Below are 25296 nucleotides of genomic sequence, written 5' to 3'. Positions count from 1 at the left end.
CTACCACACTAAAATGCTCTCATCAACGGGCCTCGGTCCCTATGAAATTGTGTATGGACGGAAGATGCGTTCACCCTTGGACTTTGCACGATCGACAGCTGGAATCAGCAATGAACACGTAAGGGAGTTAGCTCGCTAACTGAAGGACGCATGGAGGGGAGTGAAACAGCGGAATCATCAGTTCTTCCTTCAGCAAGCCAAGCAACATGACTGCCAAGCAGTCGCGCCGCAGTATCGAGTGGGAGACTTTGTCTGCCTGAGCAACGTAGTGCTAAAGAAGTCGCAGGTCAAAAAGTTTAAGAAGTTTTGGAAGGGACCGTACCCGGTATTGGAGGTGGTGTCACCTGTCACCCTAAAGTTCCAACTGCCTTTTCGTTCGGTTGTCGTCCAGGTCAACCGTCTACAGTCCTACCCGGGTAGATTCCCTGTAACAACGCAGGACGACGGCGAGGACCGACCGAGGGGCAGACCAGCTGCTCCAAAATCCAGGAGCCGAGCACCGCGAGTTCACAGTCCAGACTTCGAGCCCGAGGCGTCGCCGCCGCCAACCCAGCGATCCAGCCCAAGGCACACTAATAACCTCCGTAAGCGTGAGTAGTGCGAGTGAATGCCAGGTGTGTTGCGTTTAGCCGAGTGCATATGTGAATGTGCTGTGCAACATAAAATTGCAGGTACTGCGCGAGGTGCTCATGTGTAAATAACATCTGTTCCACAGGTCGCCGAAGACGCATATTTCTTCATATTCATTGTTTAATTCTAGTGTGTAGAACTTATTAACCATGTTTACTGTAATTCCATTCTTTGTTATGTTAGTGTGCTCCATTAATGCTGTAGACGTAGTATCACAGATTGCAGGTGTGTTGTTTGAACCACAATCAGACATGGTCGTCTCAACGCACAGTGCTACAATTGCGCTTAAATATAATTTGTCTGAGATTCACCAACAATTTGATTCTGTTAAAAAACAAATTGATTTGATCCGTTCAATTAAGAGTAATGATACAGTACTGGAAACTGGCACCTCTTGGTATAACAACTGGATTACTGCAAAAATGCAAGTAGAATCCACTTTCGATAGCTATGAGCAAGAGATTAACTGTTTCTTAAAACTCTTGCCACATAAAAGCTTCATTAAATTAAAACGTGCCTGGTTTTATTTTGGAGGTAGAGTTCTTCATACTGTATTTGATACCTTAACTAGCCAAGATCTATTGGACATAAAGGATATAATACCAGCTCTAGAGCAGCAGTCTAACACAAATTCAACTAACCTTTCTAATGAATTAATTATGTTAAGAAACATGCAAAAGACCGTTTCTAACCACACATTGTTTACTGAACAAATTGTGAAAGACTTCATTACACATTTTAACACAGTTCATGGTGAAATGAATGCAACCATCCGTGAATTATATGGAATTTTTCAAGCTGTGAGTGCACATTTAGATTTAAACACCCTACTGTTAAGAAATACTGACAGTTTATGAAACGCTAAATTTAATGCTCTCAATTTAAGAATAGCCTTAGAAAGTAGTTCAAATGAGTGCTTGAATAGTGTTTCATTGCATCCAGACGAATTTTTACAAATGTTGCTGTGATTTACCCTGTCAATTCCTACAATTTATATGCTTATTACAGATTAACTACCACATATTCTTTAACGATTGAAGATCAGTTAACTGTAATGGTTTCTATACCGATTGCCAGATCCATGCATAATTTTGAAACGTATAAAAATTATACTTACCCTGTGAAATGGAGCCAAGTAGGTATTCACACAATGTATCAGCTAAAGGATTATTTATTAATCAGTAAAGATAGAAGATACACTCCTGGAAATTGAAATAAGAACACCGTGAATTCATTGTCCCAGGAAGGGGAAACTTTATTGACACGTTCCTGGGGTCAGATACATCACATGATCACACTGACAGAACCACAGGCACATAGACACAGGCAACAGAGCATGCACAATGTCGGCACTAGTACAGTGTATATCCACCTTTCGCAGCAATGCAGGCTGCTATTCTCCCATGGAGACGATCGTAGAGATGCTGGATGTAGTCCTGTGGAACGGCTTGCCATGCCATTTCCACCTGGCGCCTCAGTTGGACCAGCGTTCGTGCTGGACGTGCAGACCGCGTGAGACGACGCTTCATCCAGTCCCAAACATGCTCAATGGGGGACAGATCCGGAGATCTTGCTGGCCAGGGTAGTTGACTTACACCTTCTAGAGCACGTTGGGTGGCACGGGATACATGCGGACGTGCATTGTCCTGTTGGAACAGCAAGTTCCCTTGCCGGTCTAGGAATGGTAGAACGATGGGTTCGATGACGGTTTGGATGTACCGTGCACTATTCAGTGTCCCCTCGACGATCACCAGTGGTGTACGGCCAGTGTAGGAGATCGCTCCCCACACCATGATGCCGGGTGTTGGCCCTGTGTGCCTCGGTCGTATGCAGTCCTGATTGTGGCGCTCACCTGCACGGCGCCAAACACGCATACGACCATCATTGGCACCAAGGCAGAAGCGACTCTCATCGCTGAAGACGACACGTCTCCATTCGTCCCTCCATTCACGCCTGTCGCGACACCACTGGAGGCGGGCTGCACGATGTTGGGGCGTGAGCGGAAGACGGCCTAACGATGTGCGGGACCATAGCCCAGCTTCATGGAGACGGTTGCGAATGGTCCTCGCCGATACCTTAGGAGCAACAGTGTCCCTAATTTGCTGGGAAGTGGCGGTGCGGTCCCCTACGGCACTGCGTAGGATCCTACGGTCTTGGCGTGCATCCGTGCGTCGCTGCGGTCCGGTCCCAGGTCGACGGGCACTTGCACCTTCCGCCGACCACTGGCGACAACATCGATGTACTGTGGAGACCTCACGCCCCACGTGTTGAGCAATTCGGCGGTACGTCCACCCGGCCTCCCGCATGCCCACTATACGCCCTCTCTCAAAGTCCGTCAACTGCACATACGGTTCACGTCCACGCTGTCGCGGCATGCTACCAGTGTTAAAGACTGCGATGGAGCTCCGTATGCCACGGCAAACTGGCTGACACTGACGGCGGCGGTGCACAAATACTGCGCAGCTAGCGCCATTCGATGGCCAACACCGCGGTTCCTGGTGTGTCCGCTGTGCCGTGCGTGTGATCATTGCTTGTACAGCCCTCTCGCAGTGTCCGGAGCAAGTATGGTGGGTCTGACACACCGGTGTCAATGTGTTCTTTTTTCCATTTCCAGGAGTGTATTTTGTATCCCTGAATGAACATAATGTTCATTAGTGTAAACGTAGTCATAAGCTAATTTGCCCGGAGACGGCAGTATTCTTAGATACTAGAGTGTACAGTTGTGAGAAAGATTTGTTTATCAATAATCCGCCTCGTGGCGATTGCCCTAGGATTTTAATGCATCTTCATCAACCATTCCGTAAAAGATGTTCTGAAGGTGGAACGTATTTGTTTAACTCGACTCTCGAAATCGCATTTACCTGTAAAATGTTTGACACACCTAAATTACATTTCACATTCAAATTAACTGGTAGTGGATTAATTCTGAATGTTATGCACTGTGATTTATCATGTGATCTGTTTGAAATGCCTTCTGTATTACCAGCCAACTTTCATGCAGATGTGAAATTCCCTTTAACAAGGATGTTACCTGTTTATTACAATGAATCATACTTACTGACCTATGCATATCATTCTCTATCCAGTTTACCCGAGAATGATAATTTAATTGCGGATATCCATGAAAGTGTAATAAATAATAATAACGAGTTCAATTTCTTAGAAGTAGTAACTAAAGTTAAGTCTATTGAATCTTCCAATAATGGTAATCCATATCTGATTGTCAGTGTTGTGTTCTTTGTGCTTTTATTGATGTCTCCTGTATGTACAGCCTGGGTAATGTATGAAACTGTTGCCCTGAAAACCCGCTCGTCAGTGCCCATAGTCACTGTGTCTTCAAACAGAGTAAATGCTGAAGTGCCTCCCAACGCCGTCATTGGCTAGACAAACGCATGGCGCCCAGGAGGTCGCCTCGAGCAACCTTCGGTAGCTGGTTTTCACGAGGGAGGGTGATGGTAACGGCAGAACTGTACGGCCGTAGCGGACAGCGGGAGAGCCGCCGCGCTGTGGTTATCACGCGGAATGCTGACGGGAAATGCAATCTGAGTCGCGCGCCATGGCGTGTGCACAGCCACCGACTACGAAGAGGATTCTTGAGACCGTCCAGTTGCGAACCTGTATCGCTCTCGACACAGTGATGGCGGGTTACCAGACGCCCGTAATGCATTGTCGCACCGTCTTTATTAATAAATGGTAAAACTAAGTTTTCCGTGCTCCACATTCTGCACTACCCGGAACTACCGCCCACGCATCCCACCCTAACAGCAAATGGATGCAATAACATTTTACTCGTCCGTCCAAAAGACCCCGTTAGACACCACTACATAGCAAATCGTCAGCATAAATCCATCTGTTTTGTACTGCAGGAAAACCATTTAACTGGTGCTCTCTTCCCTCGACATCTTATGACACACTCTACGAGAAACACTTGTGGTTCTGATCTCTTCTCCATTTCCTCATCATAAAAGCATCCTGAAATTTCAGTGCCACTGCTATCCTTTCAGATGTGGGTTCTGGGATTTGTATTCTGCACTTTGTAAACTGTGATACCTCACCTGACCAGTCTGGGATGTAAGACTTCTCCAATTTGGTCTTGTGTTTTCAGATACATACCAAATTACCTGTACTAATTTTCTATTTACGTTGATCTAGCCTTTTAATACTATAGTACACCATATCAATGAGTTTCATTATCATGAAAATGGATTAGTAAGAGAATTAAATTTTCACTCTGTAGTGGAGTGTGTGCTGACATGAAGCTTCCTGGCACATTAGAACTGTGTGTCAGACCGACACTCGAACTTGGGACCTTTGCCTTCTGTGATGCTTGGAAGGTAGCAGATGAGGTACTGGCAGAAGCAAAAGTGTGAGAACTGGTAGCGAGTCGTGCTTGGGTAGCTCAGCACTTTCCAGCAGAGCATTTTCCAGCAAAAGGCAAGCGTTCTGGGCTCGAGTCTTGGTTTGGTACATACTTTTCAATCTACCAGGGAGTTTCTTTGATTGATCTTATCTTTATTGTGTAATGTTTCCTTCGATTATACTGTGAAATTATTTCTGGAAGGATATCTGTCCATTTTTGCCAGCTGCGAAGATTAAAACGCATCCACATTTGAACTTTTATTGTTCTATTCAGCTTTCCATGATACTCGTCTTCAGATAGGTGAATGTTGGGTAGTGATGTATTCCATACCGCTGCATCATGGTCATGAAATACCTGTTGCAAAACACTGCAGTATCGTCGGTTTGGAGGTTACCAAGATATCGATTCATCCCCATCTGCAACAAACACTCATATACCTCCGCAACATTCTCCCCATTTTTGTTTGAACAGGAAAATTATGGATACTTATCAATAACCATTAAAATATATTGGAATCGATTACTCTCATGTGAATATTTCCACATATCTACAAGATAAGCCTGCTATAAGTCATCCAAACCTTTAATCATTACATGCCTATGATGATATGTTTTGCATGCTGGTTTTTGCAATTCTCAAACTACAATCTCCATACTCATTCAGTTACCTATCTCTCTAAGCTCTGAAATTAGTGAGACAACCTCATTTGAATAAGTGGTATTGTCCACAGCAACTGAAACCATGAGCAGTCGTGATCGATCTATTATCTCATTGGGTCCATCAAAGTATATATACTGAGGGGAATGATTGTTGACTCTTTCATGCCGAATGTCAACATCATCACCACTGCTATACCGACCATCTAATGATAACGGTTTTATAATGTCTCTGTATTTCGCACTGCATTGGTTTCCTGCTTTCCTGTGTACACCAGTCAAACGTAGTATTTGACATTACAGCTCCACATCTGGAGGTAAAAATTTTACTGTTTCTGATGGTTTTAGGAAAATGAGGTTCAGTATACTGGTGTTCTTCGAAATTCCCTATCCCATATCTGTATTGTTTTTTTTTTCATTTCAAGTTATAGGCTGCGCCCCCAACATGTATGGTTTTTCTCCACTGACATGGAATGTTTGGTCTATCCTAGCATTTCTGTGATGGTTAATGAAAGCTGCAGTACGATCATCGTTGCTGCTGTGTAAGTTCGCTGAGAGTGCATCGCGAGATTCAGTAACTAATTGAAACATTTCTCATGGTGTCAGCTTTCGCTTTAAATATCCTAACCTTAGCAACTTAAACTATTCAGTGATGACCTCATGTTTATTTGACATTTTGCTGTATGATAAGCAGGCTGCTTCACATGCTACACCTTATATATATTTCACTCAGCCTTTACAGTTAAGTCATGTAGTTTTTTTTTTCAATTCCATCAACCTTTACAGCTTAGTCATCTACTTTCTTTCTCAAAATGATGCAGGTGTACATCTCTAGTTCCTTAACCCTAGCATCTAATTCATCGATCAGTCTCAAAAGGGTATGGACATATGTCTCTAGTTCTTTAACTTAACGTCTGAGAGACTGAAATTCTCCATCATGTTCAGACCCATTCTCTGTCTATGCACACCTATTCTCTTGCACTGAGTGCCTGACATATGTGTGAACTTGTCCATGACATGATGTATACTAACATACTCATCGCTATTTTCATAGCTGTATATATAGAAACTCCTAAAAATTCCGTCTATACCTACCATCATTTAGTTTCCTTGATTTATCAATAGTAAGAAAGCTGTACTGTGTGTGACACCAGCAGCTCCTAACCAGCATCTGAGGTGATCATATTAAGAATGATGTCTTTCGCGTTGTTCAGGGACCACCATTAATCGTGGTGACTTCAGTGTAACTATTGTTCATGAATAAAAGTGTCATTTCTGTTCGTCTCATTCGTATTGCTTTCAGTTACTTTCTGTACCAAACTGTAGCAGTTTTCCCTCTGTGTGGTTCATCTATCCTCAAGCTACATTGCTCGACTGTGATGCATCATGCAAAAGTGAGTTTCGTCCATAAGTTTTGCACACCAGTATATATACAAAGTTTTGGAATAATTACAGTGAAGGTTGTTTGCTTCATCAAAAGCTGCACACTCGCCCTGTAGAATAATCCTCTCCAGATATGAGAGTTTTCTGTCATGGCTATCACTGGTTCTGTGTCTAGTGAAATTTGTGTGGAGTTTATTAGTGCTCAAACAACAATAATGCAGGACATTTGGGTTTGGTATGCTGTGCTGCTTCTCTTGTGTTAGATTCTGTTTCCTTCAGGGTAACTGTTTCTTCACAGTGTAACGATCCATGGTTGATAGTCTGTGATATAAATTAAATGTAATGATGCCAATTTCCCTATTTTTAAGACCAACGCCAGTTTTATTCATATTTAAGTGATTCTTGGTTTTTGCTGGGAAGCTGTGTTTATTAGCGTAATTTTCAGTTGTCACCTTTTATTTATCCTGTTTAAATATAATAAGAACATTTGGTATGTTATAAATTCAATAATATGTACATCTGAGATAGTTAGTCATCCTGCTTGCATAAAAATAAGTCAAATCATTTGTGTGAGTAGGAAATAATTGAAATGCGGCAAATTAACACAGCAGTCCTATTTTTGTTGTCAGTATTAAAAAACACAGTAAACATTTGCGATGTAAATACTTAATATGGTACATGGTGTAACAATAATGTATGGCAGAAATTGTAGGACACATTCCTCACATATAGATAAAGAAATTATGTTGTAGGAACATAGGTCAGGAAGCGCTTTGTTTCCATGTTACAACTCATTTTCTCCAACTAATTAATCACGAGAACCACATGTGAGTAGGACACACTAGCATACTGCACGCTAGTCTTTCTCGCAGGGCATGTTAAATATGTCCTCCATGGGCATTACAACATGCATCAACCCCCCATTTTACAGTATCTTAAATGCACTGCTGTATCCCTGGAGTATAGCGTAGCCTTCCATAGTACATGCATGGAGTCTTTGAACATATTGTACTGGGGTTCCATTCACAAGAGCTGAGCGCTTTCATTCAAAAGCCCCCACAAATAAAAGTCCAGTTGGTTTAGGTCCGGAGAGCATGGAAGCCATGTTACTTACTACCTAACCATCTCTCACCAAGTCTATTATGTTGAAGTAAAAGCCAGCGGACATTAACACTAAAATGAGGAAGTGCTCCATTGTGTATGGACTATACGTTTTGTCGCACAGCTAAAGGCACATCTGCTACCAGATCAGATAGAACATTCCCTAAAAAATTATGATAAATTTGTCTATTGAGCCTAAGTGGAAGAAAATGATGTCCTCCCAAACAGTCACCAACAATGCTGGCCCAATATTGACAAAAAATCTTTGTTGATGACTTGCTTCTACGGTTGCATGAGGAGTGACATTTGCCCATACATGCCAATTGTAAAAATTTAAAATCTGATCTAGTTGAAACGACGCCTCATCTGTGAACAGCACGGTTGACTAAAATTAGGGTTGATACTTTGTTGAATAAACCATTTTTAGAAGGATACCCTTTGCAGGAATATCAGCTGATGATAGTGTCTGCACACACTGTAAATGGTGTGGATTAAGCTGGTCTGCGTGTAACACTCGCCAGACAGTCATGTGGCCAACATTCAGTGGTGCAGCTATACGTCTTGTACTGACTCGTCGTTGTCAACTGCATGAAGAATTGACACCCACCAACTGTAGCAGTGTCCTCATCCTTCTCGGCCTCCCCCCCCCCCCATAGGGAGTATCAGGCTTAAATGTTCCATGTTCCCTAAGGTTACGACCCATTGTTTCAAACGTTTTCTGTTGGGGCACCTTCATCCTGAAAATCCCTCCCAGTACAAATGTTGAGTGCAAGCAGCATTCCATACATCAAATGCGGCATTTGGGTACACTGCCACTGCATGAACCAAGTCTGTGATTAACTGTAACCAGCAGACAGTATGTTTGTACTGATCTCTGGAACAACTGTTACCTGTAAATAAGCAATGATGTATGTAGCATGGCAACAGGGACATGTAAAACAAAACAGTGGTGATGCGAAATGTAACCGGATATCACCAAGAGCTCATGTTCCCCATGATTCTAATTATATGTTCTCCTGTATATTCCATGATTATGGAGTTGGAGAAAAAGAGTTATAATATGGAAACAAAGTTTCCAGACCCATGTTCATATAACATAATTTCTTCTTATATGTGTGGGATGTGTCCTGCACTTCGTGCCATACATTATTGTTACATCTGTACATCTCTGCTACAGAAACGCCTTTGGATCTGTGATAGTGAAATAATGACATGCTGGTAATTAGTTAGTTACCTGAATTAGTTAACCATAGTGTAACTGTTTTGTGAGTACATTAAAAGATGTGTGATATCTTCTCTGTAATTGTGGAAACTCATAAAATAAAAAAGTTGAAATAAATATAAAAGTGCACCACATAATTGACGTTTCAGTCTCGATCTACAACCTGGATCTGCCTATAGGAAAACTGATATGCTCTATTGGAGGCTATAGACTCTCTTGCCAGGAAGAAGATGAGTACCACAATTACATTACATTCTCTCATGGAAGATTAGTAATACAATTACTTTATGTTCTCTTACTGATACTATTAAACTGCTTTAAACCAGAACATAAAACCATAGACTGAAATGTTTTTCAGCAGTGAAACAGTGTCCAAAATGTGTAAAGAACGGCAGATGACAAATGCAGAATAATGAGGGACCTAGATCATACAAATTTCTAGAGAAATTGAGACTAGATCACACTGACGAAAGCAATAGCTGAATTGAACTGTAGCACGTGGAGATAAATACAGCCAACAATACTTCTTAAATAGTTCAGTGTTATCAAATACTTTATTTGTCGTTATTTTATCTATGATAAATAAAAGGAAACGCTAATGACGAAATCTGTGGTGGAAAGATACTCTCAGTAACAGTGGGATGGCGACAGATGTGCAAAATCGAGATAAAAACTCAAGATTTAGAAGGAATAATGAGAACGTTAATAGTTCAGTTGGAAAAGATGGAAGCAAGATTAATGCAAGATGCTGGCGAACAATTACATTCAAAAGTTTAAGAAAAGAACATTCAAATAGTTCAAAATTTAGATGCAAAACTTAAAGAAAGCAATGAAGGATGGAAGGAAGGAAGACTAGGGTTTCATGCCCATCGACGTTGAGGTCGTTAGTAATATAGCACACATTCTAAATTTTTCAAGGATGAGGAGGGAAATGCCCTTTCAAAGAAACCATCCAAGCATCTGCCTGTAGCGCTTTAGGGAAATCAAAGAAAACTTAAATCTTGGTGAATTTATACAGATCTGCACTGACTTTCTCTCAAACCTGTGTCCAGTGTGCTGAGAAATGCGCCACCTTGCTTACTAGAAATCAATGGAAAACTACAGTTGAAGTTAGCAGAAAACAGTGATAAATTGTGAGTGTATAGGAAGGAAATCAATCAAATAATCAGAAAAGTAGAAAGTTAAATTGAAATTTATTGTGCTAAAATGTTAAATTTGAATGAGTGTATAAAAAATCGGATTCAATAAAGCAAGATTTAGGAACACTAATAGCAATGGCAGTGACGACTGTTTTATTTTTGGAGGAGAAAATTCAGTTGAAGTAACCAATAGTACTTCTGTAGAACAAGACGAAATTTTGAGTTGTAGTATGACGCCTGAAACACAGTTTCATCAATTTCAACTTCTTGTCGAAAATAGCAAGATATTATGTTGAATTTGCCGAACTTTAATAAAGAAGATTTTCCCAAACAAATGTTAGAAACTTGCAGCGTTACATTTTTTAAAAATATCTGTACAATAAAAGACGAAAATATTTTTGTGTAGACTCACTCACATGTTAACAAAGTTTTGGCTCATTATAGCGCTTTCTGCAGTATTTACTGTGACAATAGTTTGAAAATGCTGAAAACTATGTCACAGAGAAATTTATGAGACTGTGACAATAGTTTGAAAATGCTGAAAACTATGTCACAGAGAAATTTATGAGAGACTATGTTACATATATGTGCAAGTTTACAAAGGGTACAGTCAAAAGAATGTTAAAGTTCATTTCTCTGCAACATGCTGCAAAGATTTTGAGTTGGAAGTGTTAAAACTAACTTTCACCATTAGACTCATAACAGAGATTTAAACAGAAGCTGTGGGGGCAAGTGATGCTATGTGTGAATATTAATGATTATGTTCCCACCAAGTCATGAAACTGTGACCATGACATGAGTGTGGTAAATGTATGGCCCCAGACAAAGCAGCATTACTTCAGAAGTTTTCACCCTTCCCTGCTACACCTTTTCTCTTATTCTTCCGTTGAGCTTTAAATGTAATCTTCTACTTCAGTCTGTCTTAGCTAGGAATTATCTTTACTGGAGATTAAGAATAGTTAAAATTATAATGCCATCTTAGAGGACAGGGAAAAAATCATTTACATGTTGTGTTTGCTTAAAGAGAAATAAACTCATATTTTTGGAAAGGGAATGTTCTTATTATATATGATTGAAAATGCTGCTGTATAAAGTAATAATTTTTATGTCTCTCTATATTTTGTTTTTTTCTGAAGTCAAGGATGTATAAGACGAAATGATTACCATATTTAAAAAAAGGTTGATGAAATATTAGATTCACGCTATTTTAAAGAAGTGCAAGTGGATTTGGAGAAATTTTGCATTTTCAGAATGAGTTTTTTTCTTGCGAATAACTTGCAGGTAGAGAGCACCTTCCATGTTTTTGAAAAACTATTTGAGTAAATAGATGAAAATGTGTACACTTATTAACCTTGGTTACGGAACCACTGTCCATTTATTTTGAAATTGGTTTTCTGTTGAACTATTTGCTGAAAGACTGGATTTCACACTTTTTGCTGTTTTAGCATAATATTGTGGGCGTAGTCTCCCATAAACCTGGACACTGAAGTAACATCTGACACATTAATGAGGAAACCTGATCATGGATCTCTTTGAGCTACAGTTTTGCAAATTGTGTTAACTCTGTTTCTTATCCCTGTAGCAATTGGAGATAAGTGTTAATTTATGAAAAGTACTTACTTTTCACAGGGTTCAAAGAAAAATTGTAAAATTATATGTTATATTGCTACTTATGTGAGCATCTTGAAGAAGAGTTGATATGGTTGTTTCGTGTAAGTGCTACGTCATCATGAATGTTGCATGTAAGCTATGATCAGAACAACTTTCTAACTTTGGTATTATTTTGAGGGTCTTAGAGTTTTGTGAAGTTATGTGGATATATTACATTGTATATGATTATATGGTGGTGTGATTTGAAATAATGATTTGTAATCGCCATTTTGATGAAGATGATGACAATGGTGGTGTTCATTGTGTCAACTTAGTGTACGTTTGTGCAGAGTATGAGTTGATTTTGTGCTATCACTTGAAATATTTTGTCTGTCAATGCTGAGACAATTTGGCAATGTGTTATTTGTAAGTCTGGTGGTGTTGCAGCAAATGAATCTGGTCTGTTAATAGATTTGGAATAATGGTATGTGACTGGGATTAGGATGTTACGATTGCTATATGCCTGAAGTGTAGAATAAATTAATGTTGTAGCAGACTACAGATAAGTTACATCTGACTACGGTTTTGCCAAAACTGCCTGACATATTAGAGATGAAAACAATGTAAAACTCAGTGTAAAACTAGAAAATGGATAAAATAAGATGGATGATGTTGCAATTGAAATAATATTAGGAATGTTTACTGTTGTAATTTAAATGAACAAGGCAAACCTTGTGAAACTTAGCTGTTGGATACAATAAGGTAGAAGCAAACTTCTGAGACTACTGTGGAACCAATTTAGGTATTCACCTATTTTCTAGTCGAGACAGTTTATTACCTAATTTTCGCTCTTTTTTCTTACCATAGAGCAACTCCTCAAGCAGCTGTATATAGCTTACTTTTCTGCAAAATGTTTCTCTTTCTGGCAGTCTGAAATGCCTCTTCCACATTTAACACATCTGTAGTAATCTAAAATGAATTATAATAGTAAATTATTTAATGTGTTCTTTGTTATTTGCAGTATTTTGTTGATGATCATCCTTACATCTTTTACTGAACTGTCCGTATGTGACACAATTTTATGAATTTGTATAGGGGAGACAGGGGACAAAAGTTATATTTTGAATATTGCATTTTTTATTAGGTCCCTGTAAATGTATGAAACAAAAGGGACTACTGTACATGTTCTGCGGGGCTTTCCTAACATGGCTGCATTTAGTTTCCCCAAATTACACACATTTTGCTTTGTGAAATTAATTTTAAAGCATCAATGTATGTGTTACTTTTGTCCCTGTTACTGGGGACATTAGTGACACTAGTAAGCTACAAAAGTAACATAATATGTAAAACTTCATTTTGTCAAATAAATTATTTATAGAGTAGCTTAAAGTAAATTGCCATTATGAAACAATAAGAAAACACCAATAAATGGCGGAAAATATGAAACTTTCCAACTTTCAAATTAACTGAAGCAAGTGTTAATAATACTGAATAGATCCAGGCATCATGATTAAATGTTCATGAGTCAGTTAAATAGAAGATTAATGCACATCTTAAGTTCTGTTCAGATTCGCAGTTCTGATACACATACATATCCTCCACTTTGGTACAAGCAGCATGAGACCAACACTTACATACCCAGTTAATTATCTGGAATGAGTCAGTCATGTGTAATTGTTCTACTACTGAATTAAGAGATAAGAAAAATTTTATCTGTGACCCTAAAAACTTATCTATCAATGCCATGAAAAAAATCATTGTTGTAAATTCACAAGTGCAACATATAAATGGTGTTTCCGTCTTGATATGGATCTGATTACTGAAAAATTATATCAAAAATTTGAACCCCTGGATATTATTACCAAGAAGACAGTAGTAATACTATTTTACTTTCTATCACCACTGCTATAAAATTACCTTAATTTTTGTAAAAATAACCGTTTTTGCATTTCGATTGCTATATAAAGGCGTTTTTTTCTTGAGTTCACTATTATCAATATAATAAACAGTGGTTAGAACATGCATAAACAAATGGTAGTAAACACTGTTTAATTGTCTGCAAATGCTGGTTCACTTGTTCTGCTCGCATTTGCGCCACTGTAAATACAGCTTCAGGTTAAGAGTTTGTTAATGTTCAGTTGCCACTGCACATGATGGCACTGCAGCCAGCTGCACATTGCCTTCTGATGCCACCGTGACGTAAATGGCACAGCTAACAATTGCCACACAGTTTTCCATGTGCTTTCGCCACCACCAGACCTATTGCATCAGAGACTGCTACCTGTGTCATAGCTGTTTGTATCTATGGGCACTGGAAACCTAAAAGAATAAACGTTACGCTGCTTGTGTTTAGCCTGTTAGGAACTGGGTATGCAGGAGAAATCCCCATCTAGTAGGTACCGTTGTTTGTTGCAGATGATGGTGAAGAGTAGCTTTGGAAGGAAAAATTGCTATATTGTATGTCACTTGTATTTCCTTTCTAGTGCTGTCTCCTGTGCATTCAAAAATATTGCTAGAGGGCTGCATTATTTGATGGTTGGTTGATTGATTTAGGAGATGAGACCAAACAATGAGGTCGTCAGTCCCATGTGATTAGGAAAGGATAGGGAAGAAAGCCAGCTGTGCTCTTTCGCAGGAACCATCCTGGCACTTGTCTGAGGTGATTTAGGGAAATCATGGAAAAATTAGTTCAGGATGGTCAGAGGCCAGTTTTAACTATTGTCCTCCCAGATCTGAGTCCAGTGTGCTAACATCTGATCCACCTAACTCAGTGCACTATTCGTCAGATTTATATTTTATCATGAGTGTTTACTATGGTATGTGAAGCTGCTGCTATTTAGCTAACAAGGGGGCCTTACAGACTATTCTGCCCTCTACAATTTTCTCTATACTTGTAAGATTGGACAACAGTTTCTAAAAGGAGTATGACACAATTCTAAAACAAACTCGAAATAAATACTTTTGAAGAGTAGAAGTTTTCCAAGGGCAGTAAAGTAAAAATGTAGAATAAATTAACAAAATAAGTGGTAATTGAATGCATAGTGTAAACGTCTGGTAACTGTAAAGTAGCTTGCTAGAACATGTAAAATATCAACTAAATTAAAAGCTGAGAGACATGCAAAATTCCTTATTATTTAAAATATTATATATAGCAACAATACTACTCAATCTGCAGAAACAGGGAAGTCTTTTATTTCCTACTTGACGATTTGCATTTTTACACCAGATTCTTTCTTATTGTGAATATTGACATTTTCAAGTATTTAGCAACAAAAATGAAAAATGTAATTTTTAAAGAAATCGTAAATCAGTATTCCTTACTTAACATTTCTACTTCTCGATAAACACTGAATTTAAATAAATAAGAGAGAAAGTGTTGCTGCTATCGACATTTGAATCAGAAACTTTGCAGTTAGCAAACTTCCACACTACACTCACAGTTAGCAATGGCTACTTTAATAAAATTCAAATGTTTTGCATTTAGAAATCTTCTATTCTTCAGAAGCAATTATTTCAAGTTTGAGTCATACTGCTTTAGGAAACTAATGTCTGATGACTGAGCTTCAGTCCTATAAATAAAAGAAAATGGAAGAGCACAGAGGAGTCAATAACGTCCCCTTGTGAGACTATACCTTGGTAGAGGCTTGTCTTTCAGGAATTGATAGCTTAGATTGATTAATGCTTCACATCAGTAGAATGGAAAATAGTTGCTGGCAATGCAATGGTTAAATAGTAACATCTACAAACTAGATGGAACATCAACATGATATCACATTGCTTGTCACAGTACTGAATGTCGAAAGTGAAGTTACGTCCTCCATAATTCAAAATATCTGAATACAGTGTCAGAATAAAGAACCTAGCAATGATCTCTACATCTACATCTACGTGATTACTCCGCTAATCACAATAAAGTGCCTGGCAGACGGTTCAATGAATCACCCGCAAGTTGTCTCTTTACCATTCCACTCTCGAATGGCTCACGGGAACAATGAGCACTTAAATTTTTCTGTGTGAGCCCTGATTTCTCTTATTTTATCGTGATGATTATTTCTCCCTATGTAGGTGGGTGCCAACAGAATGTTTTCGGAATCAGAGGAGAAAACTGGTTATCGAAATTTCATGAGAAGATCCCGTCGCAATGAAAAACGCCTTTGTTCTAATGATTGCCACTCCAGTTCACGTATCACGTCTGTGGCACTACCTCCCCTATTTCGCGATAATACAAAACGAGCCTCCCTTCTTTGTACTTTTTTGATGTCATCTGTCAGTCCCACCTGATGCAGATCCCACACTGCACAGCAATACTCCAGAATAGGTCGGATAAGTGTGGTGTAAGCAGTCTCTTTAGTAGAACTGTTGCCCCTCCTAAGTGTTTTGCCAATGAATCACAGTCTTTGGTTTGCTATAACCACAATATTACCTATGTGATCGTTTCAGTTAAGTTATTTCTAATTGTGATCCCTAAATATTTCGTTGAAGGTACAGCATTCAGATTTGTGTAACTTATCGCATAATCTAAATTTAGTGGATTTCCTTTAGTACCCATCTGAATAACTTCACACTTTTCTTTATTCACGGTCAATTGCCACTTTTCGCACCATACAGATATCTTATCTAAAGCATTTTGCAATTCTCTTTGGTAATCTGATGACTTTACAAGCTTGGAAATGACAGCATCATCTGCAAACAATCTTAGACAGCTACTAAGATTTGTCATGTTCTGAGAGGTAGTTAGATCGACACGTGTTATACTTAGGGGTCTTACGTCATTCGATCTTCTCGAAGAGTGGAAGGAGGTGCGGGCAGCTTTTGCAACTCCGACCTATAGAAGGAGTAAGCTATTGCTAAGGAGAAGGATACATAACTCGGTGAGGAATGGTTACTTATTCAGAGCAGAATCCATAAGATTCCTACAGCTTGACAACTGAAAAGCCCTACTGGCACTGCCTGGCAATAATTTTATCAGTTGAATCCCTTTATCTGGAATCCATCTCCCTGAATGCTACGGAGCTGAGGCTGCGAATCGTACTAAGTTCTCAAGTCTGCCGTAGAATGACACTGAGCTTGCATCGTTATACTCAGCAGATCTCGACTGACTGCAGGGTCCTACTGCTCCCCTATTTATACTGCTTTCGTGCGTCACAGAAAGCTTCTAGAACATACTACATCTTCTGCCGAGCGGCTGACCACGTTTTTGGTGTATTTCCATCATCATGTGATATGCGAAAGCTACTTGGATCCCTGTTTTGCGTCTGCCCACAGTGGTTATTTAGTCACGTAATGTTATTTGTCTCCTGGCGCCACTTCATTGGCGCAGGTCAAAGCCTAGATGCTTTTCCAGCTGAATAAGTCATAATACATTTAATTTATAATCGTCACTGATTGAGATTCGCAACACCTCCCTCCTCCAGGGGAAATTTTATAAACTCTGACCTCAGAAGTCATAAAATTTCTGAAACCTCTGTTTCACTGCCAGCGGAACATTTCTCTTTTGTTTATTAGCTTTATACATTCTAACAATATCTATTCATCAAAATACATGGCGTCCAGTAACACTGATTGGACACATAAAAATTCACTCACGCATAATTTTACAACATTTAAAATTGAATTCTCTTTTGCAGTCATCACTTCCCCTTATACATAATTCAGCTGTTACCATTTCTTTTTAAATACATATCAATTTAATTTTTATTTTTACACATTTTCCTTAATACTCTTTCAGTGGACACTTCCTTACATAATACCTACACAATACACTTTATTTCTACAATTTACAAGTTTATCTATCTTTTACCTGTGCATGTTCTTGGCGATTCCACAATGGGGGTAGTTGCTCTTGATGCTTTGGACATGTTTGGTGATTGATTTCTCTCTCTCTCTCCATGCTCTGTTAACTGGAATGATTGAATATCTTAAGGTGTGTAGTTCATCTTCTGCTTCATACTCAGGTTCAGAGGCCTGTGTGCGCTTATTCCTTACTATTTCCCTTTTTGGGCTCCTGCTTATAACATTGTTTGTTACATAAATTTTCGCACGTGTTCCACTTATTTCACACATGTGTCATCCACATTTTCGACAACATTTGCAATATATACACAAACAACAAATAGAAATAATTAAAACTATTGTTACAGATCACATGTACCCTATGTACCCTTGACCATCTTCGGAAGGTGGTCCGCTGTTGATATTCTATTTCGTTCTGCAGGTCGTCTATCTTGTCCTGCTACTTTTAATTCATTTAAATGATGTACTATATGCTCCAGTGGCAACATCACTGGTATTTCTGACCCCTTTTGTTTCTCATCTTCCAGTGTACAACAATCAATATCTATACTTACGGGTGGGACTATGTCTTTTACACAACTATTGGTAAGAACTATCCTCTCTGATTCTAACATTGTCTGAGCACCATATCCTCTGAATTCGCTCTTAAAAATTAATTTTCCTGTTCTTCTTATTATGAGATCGGAGGGTGGCAAGTCGTTACATAGTATAGTCAACCATTCCTCTTTTGAGACTACGAATAATCATTCGTTTCTCCATATCTGCGTCCAGATACTTTCGTTCAGTATGACATATTTCAGTTTCCAATCTTTTTGTATTGTCCTAACTGACTGAAGCATTCTGACTTCACACATCTCATGGTCATATGTCGAAATTAATACAAAATTATGTTTACATTTTTGGTGCTTCATGGTTATCGTTTCACACACAAGTTGGTCTCCTGCCATTTGTGCGTATTACCTCTTTCCATCATCAGTTATAAGAAACTCTTTCTCTGGGGTAACATATGTAAATAACCTCTTATTACTATCATAGACTGCAACTAAAGACCATATTTATATAAAGAGTACTCATTGCTATCCTCTAATGGTACATTTAATACATTACTTAATGTTCTGCTGGCCAAAAATACATCTAAGTCTATTACATATAATAGCTGATACCCATGGTCTTCAGTGAGTTCGATCGGAAACCTTTTATCTCTCAATTCATTCTTAAGTAGCCCCAAATACTTTACCACTTGAATAGGATTTATTAAGTGTGGCTCTAATAATTTTTTCATTGCATTTGCAACTGCCAATATGAAGAGATCACATTCTGTTTCTAACTCATTAAACATCGTCGTTAACTGAACTAACTGTTCCGTGATTGCTACTAAAATCAATGTTAGCGGTATTTTCCAATTCGTATTATTTTCGAACGGCTCTATATTTTTGCTCAACTTATGTATTCCATTTCCTATAATTTCCTCATTTTTAGTTACCGCGTTTATTGTCTGATCGAACCTCACTATCGATGTCCTTACAATCGCTATTTGTTCCTTTGATAGCCTTAACAATTCTCGCTGCTGTTCTTCCAGAACATCTATCTTTGCTTTAAAAAATTACAAGTCCCCCTCATCTAATGTACTGAATAACAGTGTACTTGCTTCCCCGAAAAAACACAAAATGCCGCGTTTTGCAAGTCCTTCCTCATGTCGTACTAACTGATTTATTAATTCCCTCACTTCCATTTTTTTCCCACTATGCCAGCTGATGGTTTGGTTCGAATTCTCACATTCTACGGTACTTAGTTTCGCCTTCTGTATTTTCCTTATGCAATTTGCCATTGCCTTGTGGATGCCTGATTTGTGCTTTCAGACTTATCGTGCCATGCCTGCAAATTAAAATAACTTACTATTCGCCACGTTGTGCTGTATAGGTGTACAGTTCCTTGATTATTATTATGTATAGGGTATTACAAAAAGGTACGGCCAAACTTTCAGGAAACATTCCTCACACACAAAGAAAGAAAATATGTTATGTGGAAATGTGTCCGGAAATGCTTACTTTCCATGTTAGAGCTCATTTTATTACTTCCCTTCAAATCACATTAATCATGGAATGGAAACACACAGCAACAGAACGTACCAGCGTGACTCTAAACACTTTGTTACAGGAAATGTTCAAAATGTCCTCCGTTAGCGAGGATACATGCATCCACCCTCCGTCGCATGGAATCCCTGATGCACTGATGCAGCCCTGGAGAATGGCGTATTGTATCACAGCCATCCACAATACGAGCACGAAGAGTCTCTACAATTGGTACCGGGGTTGCGTAGACAAGAGCTTTCAAATGCCCCCATAAATGAAAGTCAAGAGGGCTGAGGTCAGGAGAGCGTGGAGGCCAAGGAATTGGTCCGCCTCTACCAATCCATCGGTCACCGAACCTGTTGTTGAGAAGCGTACGAACACTTCGACTGAAATGTGCAGGAGCTCCATCGTGCATGAACCACATGCTGTGTCGTAAAGGCACATGTTCTAGCAGCACAGGTAGAGTATCCTGTTTGAAATCATGATAACGTGCTCCATTGAGCGTAGGTGGAAGAACGAAACTAAAATGAGCTCTTACATGGAAATTAAGCGTTTCCAGACACATGTTCACATAACATCTTTTCTTTATTTGTGTGTGAGGAATGTTTCCTGAAAGTTTGGCCGTACCTTTTTGTAACACCCTGTATACCAGGTGCTGACTAGAAACTCTGCACCTGCGCCTCCTTGTATTCTGTTACAATGGCCAATGTGAAGCTTCCGATTATTATTACTCTCCAATCTTTGCTGCCATCATCTGTAACTAAAAGAACTCTTTTAGTCTATTTGCATGCACCTTTACACACTTCTGTCCTTTTATGCTTATTACTACATTTGGCACCTTTACATCTGTAACAGTAAATGGTTCTCTCCACTGACTATCTAGTTTCCTCGAAAGCCCTTTTCTTACACTTTCGTCAAATAAAAGTACTCTATCATACCTTCTAAACACTTTCGGATTCTATGTCTTATCATATTGTTCTTTACTTTGTTCTTTAGGTTTCTGCGTGTTAGCCCAGGCCTCTTGATGTAATATCGGCCTCTTTTGCCTCATTTCTGTCGCATAATCATTGTAATTTTATATTATATTCTCTGGCTTCTTCTGTAATATTCCTAGAATATTGCACTTTCTCGCAAAAAAAAATCAAAAGGCTTATAACCTGTTGTACTGTGCGGCGTCGTGTTGAATACGAAAGTTGCAAATGGTATCTAATTATTCCAATCGGCCTGATCCTTTGCTATGAAATTTCTTAACATTTCCGTTAGCGTACGATGTGTGGGCACTAGGGCCCCATTCATATGTGCATGGAAGCTGGTTGTCTGTATTTTCTGAATCTTTAATAATTTGTAAACCTGCTACGTAGTCTCTCTTAAGAAACTACTTCCCATACCGTCTAGCAGTGATGTTGGTATTCCGAATTTCAAAATTACACTTTCTACTAGTTTTCTTGCAACTGTATCCGCGTCGTGCCATTCTATTGGTTCTACTATAACAAATTTAATCAGTGAATCTTGGAACATCTGGATGTATCTGTTTCCTGCATTTGATAGCGTCACAGGACCTACTACGTCAACGGCACAGTTCTCAAAAATAAACTCTGATGTTGGCGTTATCTCCAATGGCTGTTCTGTCAGCGTCTGTGTTATCTTACTCTTCTGGCAACTCTCGCAAGAACGTATAAATTTTTCGATATTTGCCTTTCCAGGACTACTGCGGTACTTTTTAATCGCTCATATGTCCTACCCTTTTCTTCATGTGCTCCTATCAGTGACTCGTGCATCTGCTTTAAAATATCCATTTTCTCTTCCTGACTCACCGCGGTGGTCTAGCGGTTCTAGGCGCTCAGTCCAGAACCGCGCGACTGCTACGGTCGCAGGTTTGAATCCTGCCTCGGGCATGAATGTGTGTGAGGTCCTTAGGTTAGTTAGGTTTAAGTAGTTCTAAGTTCTAGGGGACTGATGACCACAGATGTTAAGTCCCATAGTGCTCAGAACCATTTCTTCCTAACTCAACGTAATCTCTCAGTCCATTTTCTCTTCCTGACACAATGCAATCTCTGAGTCCATCGGTGGCGCCGCTTCTTGCTCTGCCTCTTCTATGCCTTTTTGTTCCTCTTCCGCCTCCCTGGTCGCAATTCTTGTTTCTTACAGTGCTTCTTCTTCCGTCTTCGGCACTGCCTCTGTTTTTCCTTTTCACATACTCCTAATCCGTGATAATGTGTCCACTACATTATTTTGTTTTCGCTCTTTGTAGCGGCCGGCCGAAGTGGCCGAGCGGTTCTAGGTGCTACAGTCTGGAACCGCGCGACCGCTACGGTTGCAGGTTCGAATCCTGCCTGGGGCATGGATGTGTGTGATGCCCTTAGGTTAGTTAGGTTTAAGTAGTTCTAAGTTCTAGGGGATTGATGACCTCAGAAGATAAGTCCCACAGTGCTCAGAGCCATTTGAACCATTTTTGAACTTCTTTGTACAGTATTTGGTAATTGTATTCTTCTAGCTTCTACCAGAACTTCATTAATCTCGATGATGGATCTGATATACTTCCTAATCACACAAGTGTCTTGTGATCGGTCACGATTTTAATCGTCCCACCAAATAAATATGGCCTAAAATATTTCACAGCCCATACCACAGCAAGTAATTCTCGTTCCACTGTACTGTAATTTTGTTCCACCTTATTTAATGTTCACAATATGAATGCTATGGGTAAATCCTTTCCCATTTGTCCCTGGCTTAGGTAAGCTCTGACCACATGATTGCTGGTTGTAGTGGTTAATAATAAAACATGGGAGAAGAGAGACCGTGAAAAAGGGAAAGAATGAAAGAAATGCGGATCGGACTTTGTATTACGGAAAAGCTATCGGACTTCGTTATTCGGAAAAGCTATTGTTGGGGTGGTCCTTGTGGCGTTTTTGAGCAAAAGTTAAACCAATTTTCACTACAAACGTTATCGAAAAGAAACAGAGAATAACAGAATGTAACTGACAGGGGGAAGTGGCGTAGTCGAGAGATCATCCTTTACCAGATTAACTTATCTTCTTTCAGGCGGCGTCCACGTCTTCAAAAATCTCCTTCATTTCAGCGTGAAAAAATCTGCTCCGAAATCTTGTAATAGTCCAGGGATCACTAATTTATACCAATTAAAATCATCTTGATACTGTATGCAATTTAATTCACTTTGCTACTTCCATCCACCGAATTTCTTAATAACTTCCACAATGTCTACACATTACAATCAGATCAAGATTAGCCATTAAGTTTTTACGTCAGCATCCGATCACGCCTACCTTGAGCTACCGCTATCAAGAGACAATTGCAACGGAATAAAAAACAAAAAAAAGAGTTAACAATTCTAGTATTTTCTCTGTGCCGTCGAGCGCTCATACCGCGGCGACGGGATATTTTTTATCTGAGGGAACGAGTGTAGCGCGGCGAAATTCAAAGCCCCGCTACATCGCCCCGTCGACTGTCACGCTAAAACATTTAGCGTGGCAGGATAGTAAACAATAGAATAGATATACCTAAATGTCTATTATACATATTTTCCCAGGAAGCGCCACGTGCATACTTAGAGGATTATCTTTGCCAATACTTGGTTTCTAAATCTATATACTAAATACACTTGTTACAGTTTTGATCCTTTTTAGACAATTAATATATATATGTTTACATAGTGTGTGTTTGAGCAAGCTGCTCACCAGCGCAGTTAATGTTGTGCGCTTCCAGCAATCGTTGGCTTCCCAATGCATCTCTGGCAGCACGTAGTCCTTGCGCATGCGCAATAGCATCACTGAATTTCGCGTGCGGCAATTTCAAAATCGCTGTGTTATAACAGTCTTCAACAGTATTCGCTCTCACATAGTGTTCATTACAAGTTGTTATTCCAGCATTAATGGCGTGTTAAGTTCGGTGACACCATAAGATTGAGCGTGTGCGTGATCTGAAGCAACATCCATGTCTTCTGTTACGACACAACACTCCAGGTCCTTGTGCGTTTTCATGACTATTGTTCCTGGGGCATATATGGTCAATGCAGTTTTTAGCCTCCACATCGCCTACGACAGGTGCTGAGTTTATTGTCTCCAAGCATCTGAAGGCCGGCCAGGAACAATGGCGTCGATGTTCGCAAAGGTAGGTGTTTCACCACATTGTTTACACTTGCTAACAAACGTTCATTTGCAGTGTGGAAATCGTCATTATCGTCGAAGTAAATTGCAGTTTATATCGATTTACAAACAGTTATTTGGTTTATGCACCATAAGTTTCACAAACAACACAAAATTCGTCGTTTCTAATGTTCACTGTTTAACACAGTTTGCAACACTTTTTGCCACATTTACATTTTAACAGTTCACTTTGTCCAAGCATGTTTACACCGTTAATTATGAAAGCTTACATTTCGTGGTCACGTTTCAAAATATGTTGACAATATGCAAAGTTTTAACACATATACAAATACATATAAATTTACAAGAATATACACGTGAAATATTTACACTAAAAAAAATTATACTAAGTCCCATTGGCTTTCTTTTATTGGGGTTTATAGTCATTTTGATTTTCTTTATTAAGGTTTTGACGTGCCATGGGATATAAAACTTAATGTTTAAAGCACGGGCTTTCCTTCATTTATTATTTCTCTTTTTTTTTATTCCATATCTTGGCTAGTGGTTTACCAGGCTTGTAATGACATACTCAGTTTTCTTCATGTCTTTTTATTCATACCTGAAAGTTTACTGTCACACAATATATCCTTACATTCCATAAACAAACAATACCCAGCTGCAGGAGGTGGTAGGATAATGGAGAAAGAAAGAAAGATAGAATGGAAGAAACTATTCACTACCTAAAAACTACCTAATCCTACAGCTAATACATTAAAAAAAAGAACATAATACATTATAACGTTTGCATCACCTTCAAGGGGTGTGTGAAAGGAGGTGCTTACAGTTTACCAAATCATGGGTAAATGTAAGTGTCCTTACGTCACGTCTGTGTAGTGTAACATCATGACAGATTCTCTGTTTGTGTTCTGACTGTTCATATGACTTACCAAATCATGGGTAAATGTAAGTGTCCTTACGTCACGTCTGTGTAGTGTAAGATCATGACAGATTCTCTGTTTGTGTTCTGACTGTTCATATGACTTAGTGTATTATACCTTAACAAATCCTTGCATGAGTGAATCGCATATCTGCTCAGTACTTCCTCAATATCTCCACTTCTTGTGGTTACCGTCTATACAAATGGAAAATGTATCTTAGAGATTGTGTCTCTCATAATGTGTATTATATGTTAACATATCAAACTTCCTCTCAAGAGTTCAACCATGAACTTTCTTCTACTTTAGTGA

This window comes from Schistocerca piceifrons, chromosome 11 (assembly GCF_021461385.2).
Source record: "Schistocerca piceifrons isolate TAMUIC-IGC-003096 chromosome 11, iqSchPice1.1, whole genome shotgun sequence".
Classification (NCBI taxonomy): Eukaryota; Metazoa; Arthropoda; class Insecta; order Orthoptera; family Acrididae; genus Schistocerca; species Schistocerca piceifrons.
The sequence above is the reverse complement of the archived record's forward strand: the minus strand, read 5'-3'. Positions refer to the sequence as shown.